Consider the following 7,705-nt stretch of genomic DNA (forward strand, 5'->3'; position numbering starts at 1 on the left):
CATCGCACCCACCGAGGACAAAAGCCTAGTCTTTATTCCTCCGCAAGTACTTAAGAATGTTCTTTACTGCAATCCAGTGAGCTCTACCAGGGTTCTCTTGATATCTGCTGACCATGCTCAAAGCGCAAGCCACATCATGACGAGTACATGTCATAACATACATGATCGAGCCAAAAGTGGAATCATAATGTACCCTGCTCATCTTTGCTATCTCAACATCGGTACTCGGACTTTGAGTCTTACTCAACTTGGTATTGCTTTGGATCAGTAACTCCCCTTTCTTGGAATTTTCCATGCTAAAACGTTTTAACACTTTATCCAAGTAAGTGCTTTGACTAAGTCCTAGTAGCCTTTTACTCCTATTTCTCAATATCGTTAACCCTAGAATATAAGCAGCTTCTCTGAGGTCCTTCATAGCGAAGCACTTCCCAAGCCAGGACTTAAGCTCCTCCAAGGTTGGGACGTCGTTTCCTTTGAGCAGTATGTCGTCCATATACAATACAAGAAAGCTAATGTCACAATCAGGAATTTTGAGCCTTGTAACTACAACACTTAAGTCAAATTATGAATTAAAAACATAAGAGCATGTACGATGCTTACTCTATAACAACCGAATTTCAATCAAACACCTCATACAAACATTTCAATGTAGTCATTAAGCAATTGGAAACCCTAGAAGTTCTTGTTTAAGTCTATTATGGACTAGGACTTCCTTATTGGGCCCAATGGACCAATAAGCTTCCAATTTGACTACCTTGGGCTTAGAACTCTTAAATGGGCTCCAATTGGACCCATTTCCATTTAATTCAATATTTTGGGCCATATTGGGCCTAGAATGAAATAGATTAATTATATGAACCATTTTGGACCATAATTAACCTAATCTAGCCTAATAAAGCATAAAAATCACATTTATATTTTTATAGGGCCGAAAATCATTCAACCTAACTATAACATCGGCTTAAGGGCAAAAAGCCCAAGAATCTCCTGTCACCCTCCCCATTCTCGGCCCAAGCCCAAGAGAAAGAGGAGTTGACTTTGTGAGTGACACCTCACCATTATTCATGGGACATCCATGCATGAGAACTCAAACATCCATGCACTCACATACTTCCAAGCTTAGCCACTCTTTTCTCCTTCTCTCTCTCTTACTCTCGGCCGATTTCAAGCACACACACACACACACACATTTCACTCATTTTTCTTTCAAGAAAACTCCCTCATATCTCCTCCATATTTTTGAAATCTAAGAAGGATTCAAGGGGATTCTTACACAAGTACTTCATCTAAGGTAAGATAAAGTTTTGATCTATGATATAGGTTCGTTGTTTTATCAAAATCTCCTTCTAATCCATTGAAAAATCATGATCACTCTCTTAGAAACCCTCTAAGTTCGAGATCTCCAAGGAAGGTTGCTAAGGTCGAATTTTCTTCTCATTTTCTTCCAAAAACTGAAACCACACCCAAAGGTGAGCTTCATACCCCCTCTTTTTCGGTTTTTATAAGTTTTGTGGGGGAGAATACAAGCAAATGTGTAGATCTATGAGTATATGTATGCCTTGTATGATTTTTATGCTTATATGTATGATCTTATACGGTTGTGATGTTTATACTAGCCAAAAAGAACCTAAAAATCAAGATCTACAATATGATGAATGAAATAAGTATAACTTATATCATTTCACACTAATCAAGTCTAGCAAAATAACCAAGTTGGTTAATATGAACATTTTTTGGACTTAAAACCCATTTTTGGGCTCAAAATGCTAAAAATACAAAATTAAAGGGCCCAAAACGACAATATATGAATTCTGAAGGTTGAGATGAGTCTAAAAAGTTTTTAATGTGTATTTTCTGAATTTCAACACTTTTGAGGGGTTAAAAATATGAATTTTAAACATAATGGGCCAAAATGGGCTTTTCGGCCCAATAAAGCCCCAAATTGCAAAAATTTTGATTTGGAGGGGCTGAAACTGCACATTTCTGTAAAACAGGGGATTTCTAGTGTACCAAGTCCATTTCAAGGGTCAAAAATGCTTTTCAAATTAAAAAGGGACCAAAGATGCAAAAAATTTCCTTTTTGGGCCAAAATTGTAAAAGTTGCAAAAATGGAGGTTTCAACCGAGAAAATTTCATTTTTGAAGGACTTAAGCTGTTTATCAAGTAAATTTGTGCTAAAAATGTCTTTCCAACAAGTTTTGATACTAAAGTGTCAAGAAAAATAGTTTAAGGACTAAAATGGAAATTCTTTTATACACAAAGGGTTAAAAGTGTAAATTTTATCCAAGAAAGGGCTTAAAAAGACAAACTCTAATTCTTAAAACAACAAATCCCTTAAGATAAAAATACTAGTACTGCGTCTACCGGCGAAACGTAATAATAAATACACTTTCAACACCAATATCGTTACTAAACGAATTGATTCGGTCTCGAATCAATAACGAATCAAAAATCAATAAACAATGATACTTCAATACACACGCGGAAATTTACAAGAAGTCAATACACCATCTTTGGGCTCAAAAGTTTCAAATCGTGCTTGTTGGGCCTAGCTAGCCTAATGACATGATCTTTAGGCCCGAAGGGAACGCGCTTACATGTTATTGGGCCTTATATGACCTAGTTTCGTGTAAAAGGACTTTCAATAGCTTTATTGTGCTGTTGGGCCCCAAGGGTCCTTTGGTACTGCTAGCAAAGTCAAGAAGTCAAATGTGAGTCGGGCCAAGGGCCTTTCGCATTCACGATAGCCTTGAACGACTCATGGAAATAACGGGGGCTTCATACCCTCTTTTCTCCTCGGTTGTGGGGCTATGAGAAGTCAGGGTGGTTGGATTAAGTGAGTAGTACGGACGACGCCTAAGGGATCGTTTGTATAGTTGTAAACTAGTCATTTTCATTAATGCGTGATTATAACGACTCACAACCCGTAATTAATCCACTGTCACCTAGAATTATCGAAAACAACGTCGTATCGGAATAATACTAACTCAGCTACGTAATTTAATGTATTGGGAAAACATCGGGTTTTCCTGGGAAATTCAACGCTCTTAACCATGTGATATATACAAAGTTTAACAATTATTCACATTCATAATAATCAACAAGCATACTTACGGATCTTCACACTTTTTCTTATATACAACATTTCTTTTTAGAAAATATCGGATTTTCTGTGGTTTTCAAAATTATACAAATCATTTCTTTTCAAACCTTACTTATGAACTCACCAACATTTCATATGTTGACGTTTTTCCAAAATACTTGTATTCTCAGGTAACAGGTAAATCGAAGGAAAAATGTACCCAGTGATGTCATGTTGTTTGTTTAATTAGTATCGAACAATTTATGTTTTGGAAATGTAATGTTTTGAAACAATGTACTAAATGTAAACAATACCGGTTGTAATATTTCAATGCATGGTGATGAATGATGTTATGTTTCATGTATATTCATTGTGATGGTATTCAATTGAGTCACAATAGCCCTCGGACGTTTCCGCCGTCTGGTTCGGGGGTGTGACAGCTAACTATACTCCCACTGGCTTTGAGATATACATAGGACTCATCCTCGCTTCTTGAGAAACTAAACTCTTTGACTCTATCATCAAAAAAAGAATTCCATCTGCGAGACGCTTGTTTCAATCCATAGATGGATTTCTCAAGCTTACACACTCTCTAAGGGTTCTTTGCATCAACAAAACCCTCTGGCTGACTCATGTAAACATCTTCAGCCAACTTCCCATTTAGGAAAGTGATTTTGACATCCATTTGCCATATTTCATAATCATGAAATGCATTTATGGCTAGCATGACCCTTATAGATTTAATTTCGCTACCAGTGAGAAGGTCTCATCATAGTCAACTCCAGGAGTTTGAGTAAAGCCCTTCGCAACCAATCGTGCCTTATATGTGTGTACTTTCCCATCCATTTTAATCTTCTTCTTGAAGATGCATTTACGACCTGGCACATTGTCAACCAAGTTCCAAACTTGATTGTCATACATGGACTGAATCTCGCTGTCCATGTTGTCTTTCCATTTCGCAGACTCCGGGCCTGCCATTGCTTCCTTGTAGGTGTCAGGTTCATCCAAATTTATCAGTGTGCTATCACTGATAAACGTATCACCTTCAGTAGTAATATGGAAACCATAAAACTCAGGTGGAATACTAACTCTACTGGAACGTCTAAGAGGTAGGGACTCGTCAATCAGTTCAACAGGAGTTTCCTCCTCAAGTTGAGTGCCAGTGTTAGAGGTTCCTTCATCGCTTGATTCTTGAAGCTCTTCAAGATCAATTTGCCTCCCACTTTCCTCTTGACATATGATTTCTCTTTCTTGTCAAACCCCTTTCCTCAAAAAGAAGACAACATTGTCACTCGGTCTATAGAAGAGATATCCAAAGGACTTCTGTGGATAGCCGATGAAAGTACACCACTCACCACAAGGTTCGAGCTTGTCGTGAGTCTCTCATCTTACGAAAGCCTCGCAAACTCAATCCTTGATATGTGCCAACGAGGGAACCTTCCCTGTCCACATCTCGTGAGGTGTTTTGGCAACCTTCTTAGTTGGGACTAGATTAAGGATATGGGTGATAGTCTCTAAGGCATACCCCCAGTATGAGATAGGTAACGAAGCTTGACTCATCATGGAACGAACCATGTCCAACAAGGTACGATTGCGCCCCTCAACCACACCATTCAACTGCGGTGTCCTAGGTGGCGTCAATTGTGAAACGATTCCGCATTCCTTGAGGTTGTCGTTAAATTCAAGACTAAGGTACTCACCTCCTGGATCGGATCGAAGCATCTTAATTTTCCTACCCAGCTGATTCTCCATTTCTTCCTTAAACTCTTTGAACTTTTCAAAGGTTTCTGACTTGTGCTTGATTAAGTAGATATACCCATATCTTTTATAATCATCGGTAAAAGTCACATAGAAGCGGTTCACATACCTTGTGGTGGATGTAAAGGGTCTACATACATCTGTATGTATGAGTTCCAATAAACCATCACCCCTTTCATAAGTACCAGTGAAGGGTGACTTGGTCATCTTTCCAAGTAAACAGGATTCACACGTGTCATCCGATTTGAGCTCGAATGACTCCAACACTCCATCCTTTTGGAGTTGGGCTATGCGCTACTTGTTGACATGTCCAAGACGACAATGCCACAAGCATGCTTTGTCCAAACCATTGGACAAATCAATGTGCAACACATTATTTCCTAAGTTATCATCAATATTCATAGTTTCATATAATCCAATATAAGGCAATGCTTCAAAGAAGAAAGTACCATTCAAGAAAGCATTGATAGAACCAATTTCATTATTAAATGAAAATCTAAAACCATGTCTGTACATACCATGAAAAGAAATAATGTTTCTCGCCATTTCTGACGAGTAGCAACAATCATTTAAATCTAAACCTAACCAACTACTAAGCACTAAAGTGTAAACTCCAATCTTGGTGACAGGCGACGCTTTCCTATTCCCCATGATCAGGTTCATCTTCCCATGCTCCACATCCCTACTTCTTCTTACACCCTGCAAATCAGAACAAATGTGAAAATCACATCTTGTATCAAGGACCCAAGAAATAGGATGTGATGAGTTGTTAGATTGAATAGTATACCTACCTGCGAAGGATGGCTTTATCTTCCCATCCTTGATGTCCTGCAGATACTTTGGGCAGCTTCGTTTCCAATGCCCTTTGTCGGGACAGTAGAAACACGCTGCTTCTTTTGGGTTGGAAGAGGGGGTAGCAGAACCAGCTTTGGTCCCAATAGAAGAGGATCGATCATGGGGTTTACCCTTGTGACTCTTTGAGGGAGCTTTCATTTTCTTTCCTTTTCCTTGCCCAATGGCCAAGATAGTGGCAACAGTAGTAGGAGTAGATGCAGTAGATTTGCCTTTTAGACTACTCTCAACAGTCCTTAGCTGGACTTGAAGCTTGCTCAAAGTGACCTCCTCCTTGTTCATATGATAGGTCATATGAAACTGGTCATAAAAAGAAGGCAACGAGTGAAGAATGATATCTATGGTCAGCCGCTCATGGAAGCTCACATTCAACATCAACAAGCGGTCCACAAATCTCTGCATTTTCTGCAAGTGGTTCGTGATGGACTCTCCATCCTTCATTTTGGTAATGATCATCGAGGCGATGATCTCGTACCTCTCCTGCCTGGCACTTTGATGGTTCCTTTCCATCAAATCGTGGTGCATCTCTTGTTGGATTAGTGTCTAAGTCCATAACTATTTTGGTATGTACTTGACCCAATGGTGCATGGTTCTTTTGGGTTGCCTTCACCAAAGCAACTTGATAGGATGAATTATGGAGAGAAAGGATTAAATATGATTTATTAATATATTATGGGAATAATATATTAAAAGAGAAATCATATTGTTTAATTAATATTAGTCAATAATTAATTGGTAATTAGTTTTATGACTAAAAGAGATTAACTAAACTTAAGGGACTGGAATTGTAATTATAAGATAATTGCAATTTGGGCCATGGATTGTCTTAAATCAAGAGGTGGACGAATTCTTATGTGAAGCCCATAAGGAAATCGTCCAAGGGCTTGATTAAAGGAGTCTATGGGTTGCTTAGGGCTTAAGCAACCAAATTAGGGTTTCCTTGTTAGATAACCCTAATAGCCTCACTATATATAGAACCCTTAAGGCTCAAAAACGTGGGGAACTTCTTTTCTAGGGTTAGAACACATTTTGGGCAGCCTCCATCCTCTCTCCTCTTCATCCTCTTGCTTATGGTGTTTGTGAGCCATTAGAGGAATGACACTTGTGACTCTAAGCCTTCCAAAGTCAATTCAAGGAGGAATTGGGATTGTTATTGCTACATAACAATCAAGGTAACATTATAAACCTATTCTAATGTCTAATATGATTACTTGAATGGTAGAATTAGGGTTTATAGTCTTGGATTCAAAGCATGTACAATAGAGAAACCTAGATCCAAGCATTAGGGTTTGTATGAGCACATAGGATGTCTTATGACCAAAACTCATCAGTGGTATCAGAGCCTAGCTTGGTTTCAATTGTATTGATGCATTAGATATCTGGAAAATTCGTTTTTTTGGGTTTCTGGAGGCTGGACTCGCCGAGTCCAAGGTGACTCGACGAGTCCAAGCCTGACTCGACGAGTCAACTCGTCAGATGGGGATAATCTCGGGATTTCTTGCTGTTTTTGCATTGGGATAGTTACCTTATCATGTTAGATCAATATTAATCCGATTATATGATATATTTGACTATAATTTTGATCTAATTGAAGATATTTGTCAATTAATAAGATAATTATTTCCTTATAAGATAATTGATTAATTATTTTTGACTAAATTGATAAATTGTTTTGCAAGAAATCATTAAACAAATCAAATATGGATAATTATGTGATTAAATGTTAATTTAAATTATTTGTTATTTGATCCTTGTTGTTGTGAAAAGTTTCATATTTTCCCCTTAGGTTTTATAGTTTAAATTTGAACCCAAAAGTCTTGTTGTTTTGAAATCTAAATAGTTAAAACCCTAAAGTTTTGGAAAATGTTTCAAAACTTGCCCTCAAGTTTTGGAATTTAAAAGTTGATTAAAAGTTTAATTAGGAATGTTAAATTCTAAAACTAGTATAGTTTTGAAAAAGTTAATATCACACCCTTATGGTTTTATTAATTAATTAAGGTGTATAATTAAAAG

Source organism: Lactuca serriola, chromosome 6 (assembly GCF_051521515.1).
Source record: "Lactuca serriola cultivar US96UC23 chromosome 6, Lser_US96UC23_V15, whole genome shotgun sequence".
Taxonomy (NCBI): domain Eukaryota; kingdom Viridiplantae; phylum Streptophyta; class Magnoliopsida; order Asterales; family Asteraceae; genus Lactuca; species Lactuca serriola.